Source organism: Cricetulus griseus, chromosome 4 (genome assembly GCF_003668045.3).
Source record: "Cricetulus griseus strain 17A/GY chromosome 4, alternate assembly CriGri-PICRH-1.0, whole genome shotgun sequence".
Classification (NCBI taxonomy): domain Eukaryota; kingdom Metazoa; phylum Chordata; class Mammalia; order Rodentia; family Cricetidae; genus Cricetulus; species Cricetulus griseus.
In genome coordinates this window covers 79,459,900-79,463,339 of record NC_048597.1, presented here as the reverse complement: position 1 = coordinate 79,463,339, position 3,440 = coordinate 79,459,900, and positions in this window count along the sequence as shown.

The window sequence follows — 3,440 nt, the reverse complement described above, 5'->3', positions numbered from 1 at the left end:
TTCTACTTTTTGTTGTTGTTTTGCTTTCCCAAAGTTTCTCTGTGTAGCCCCAGCTGTCCTGCAACTCTCTGTAGACCAGGCTGGCCTTGAACCTAGCGACTTGTCTGCCTCTGCCTCCAGAGCATTGGGATCAAAGGTGTGCACCCATCACACCTGGTTTATATCCAAGCCAGTGATACCTTCATCATGTACTACTGACTTGCCTTTTCTCAAAAGTCCTCAAGTTGGAATCCCACAGGGGAGCCTTTTCAGGTAGGCTTCCTTTGTTGACTAATGTGTATCCAAGTTTGAGGACACACATCTGTGTCCCAGCCCTTGGGAAGCAGAGGCAGAAGGAGCAGGAGTTTGAGGTCAGCCTGAACTAAATAGTTTGTTTCAGGCCAGTCTGGAGAGGGCCTGGGAGATTGTTCTTTGCAGAAAAACACTTCCGATACAAGCTTAATGTGTTGACTTCCATTTCTGCAAACCATGGTGGAAGGAGAGAACTAACTCCACAGGTCTCTCATCACCTCTGCATGTGCTCCTTTTTTTTTTTTTTTTTTTTTTTTTGTGGTTTCTCTGTGGCTTTGGAGGCTGTCTTGGAACTAGCTCTTGTAGACCAGGCTGGTCTCGAACTCACAGAGATCTGCCTGCCTCTGCCTCCCGATTGCTGGGATTAAAAGCGTGTGCCACCACTGCCCGGCTTTTGCCATTTTTTAAATTGACCTATACATTTCTCCCCTCTCCCTTTCCCTCCTCCCCTTCTTCTTCTTTTTAAACGATCTGTTTCTTTTTATGTGCAATGGTGTTTTGCCTGCATGCATGTCTGTGTGAGGGCTTCAGATCTACTGGAACTTCACTTACAGATAGTTGTGAGTTGCCATGTGGGTGCTGGGGCTTGAACCCCAGACTTCTGGAAGAGCAGCCAGTGCTCTTAACCACTGAGCCATCTCTCCATCCATCTGCATGTGGTTCTTGTCACATGGGCCCACACATATACATCATGTTCACACACACTCACTCACACACACACACTAAATAAAATAGTAGACGTAATTAAAAAAATTAAAAAGACATCCAGGTGGTGACATAAGCCTTTAATTCCAGCATTTGGGAAGCAGAGGCAGGCAGAGCTCTGTGAGTTCAAGGCCAGCTAGGTCTATGAAGTGAGCTCCAGGTCAACCAGGACTGTTACACAGAGAAACCCTGTTTCAAAAAATAATAAATAAATAGAAAGAAAGAAAGAAAGGAATTGCTGGGCAGTGGTGGCACACGCCTTTAATCCCAGCACTCGGGAGGCAGAGGCAGGTGGATCTCTGTGAGTTCGAGACCAGCCTGGTCTACAAGAGCTACTTCCAGGACAGCCTCCAAAGCAACAGAGAAAGCCTGTCTCAAAAAACCGGAAAAAAAAACCCAAAACAAAATAAAACAAAAAACCATCTCCCTCAAAAAAGAAAGAAATCATTATGTATTGATGGCTGTGATGAGCCAGAGCCCATGGAAATTCTGGACCCCTCAAAATCTTTTGTGAAGGGACAAGTTCCTCTCCAAAGATGGAGACAGGACCTCCATTTGTGGCAGTCTGTAACTGGTAGTACAGAGAACCAGCTGAAGTGGAGTGATCAGACTCAGACTTTCTTAGTGGACTCCACCTAAGTCCTGTTCCAGGCTTTACCCACCTCTTCCTCCCAATGCTCCTGCGGTTTTCTTCTCTCTGTAGTAGCTGACAATGCTGAACTGGAGGGCTTAACCAGGGGCTTGAAATCCAGCTCTCCTGCTGTGTTCATGGTTTATTATTATTATTTTTATAATTAATATTCAAATTATGTGTTCTGTCCTAAGGAGGTAAGAAAGATGTTTGTTTTTGTTTTGTTTTTGGTTTTTGTTTTGGAGCCTGTCCTGGAACTCTCTCTATAGACCAGGCTGGCATTGAACTCATGGAGATCTGCCTGCCTCTGCCTCCCGAGTGGTGGGATTAAAGGCGTGCGCCATCAACGCCTAGCTTGTTTTTGTTTTTTCAAGACGGGGTCTGTGTAGACCAGGCTGGACTTGAACTCAGAGATCCACCTTCCTCTCCTTCCTGAGTGCTGGGATTAAGGCATGAGCCACCAATATTAGGTGTTGAGGAGGTAAGGCAAGAAAGATGTATTTATTGGTTCTCCAGTAGCCTTGGCTGTCCTGAAACACACTTGTGGAATAGGCTGGCCTCAGACTCACTATGTAGCTCAGGATAACCTTGAACTGTTGGTCCTCCTGCCTCCATTTGGTTTGGTTTATATAGTGCTGGGGACAGAACCCAGGATTTCATACCTGTAAGGCAAACACTCAACTGAGCTATATCCCCCAACTCTTTCTAAACTATTACCTTAATTAAAAAAAAAATGTCCTTCCTTCCTTTCTCTTTCTGTGTGCACTTGGGCTAGAGCATGTGTGAATGGCAAAGTGCAGACACAGACGTCAGAGGACAGCTTCAGGGAGTTGTTTTTCTCCTTCTACCATATAGGTCCTGGGGATCCAGCTTAGTTCAGAGGTCCGGCAGGGTCAAGCCCCTTTTCCTGATAAGCCATTTCACCAGCTATAGCAAACGGTTTTTAACTGCAAATTCTGTGGGAAACGTCATTATTCATTTATTCAACAAATATTTATTCAGTGTTGTGACATGCAAAGAACAGTCCTGGCTAGAGTCTCTGCCTAGTTATGGGGGATGAGTACTGGCCCTGCACTTACTTTTTATGTTTCATTTCTTCTTTTCATTGGTGTTTTGCCTATAGGTATGTCTGTAAGAGGGTATCATAATCCCTGGAACTGGAGTTACACACAGTTGGGAGTTGTCAAGTGGATGCTGGGAATTGAACCCCCGGCCCTCTGGAAGAGCAGCCAGTGCTCTTAATCACTGAGTCATTTTCCCAGCCCCTATAACACTTACTTAACACGAATGAGGCGTTAGGTTCAATCCTCAGTAGTGGTAAACAAACAATAATAAGGTGTAGCAGCCTAGGTATAGAGGGGAGGTAGAGGCTGGGCAGATCTCTGTGACTTCGAGGCCAGCCTGGTCTACATAGCTAATTCCAGCATAGCCAGGTTTACATAGTGAGACCTTGTCTCAAACAAAAAAGGTATAGTAAGTCAGATGGTGCAAAGAACTATTGAGAGTTATAAAACAAATGAGGGGCAAATTCAGGAGCGTGTGCACCTGAAGGTTGCTACGGTTATGCAGGACACCTGAGTGCTGTGACAGGTGGCTTGCAGCGCAGTGTGCTGCGCGAAGGCCAATGCAAAGGCCAGGAGCTGGAGGCTAGCTGGAGTGACAGCAGGAGACTACTGACGTAGCTTAGAGATCAGTCACTTGTGACCTTCTGAGCGCCTCTTAGCCCTGAGAGTACTTTATGCCACACCCAATATGGCGGCACCACCCGTCCATCCGGGCGCCAGCGGAAGTGCGTATGCAGGGGCGCCGAAAG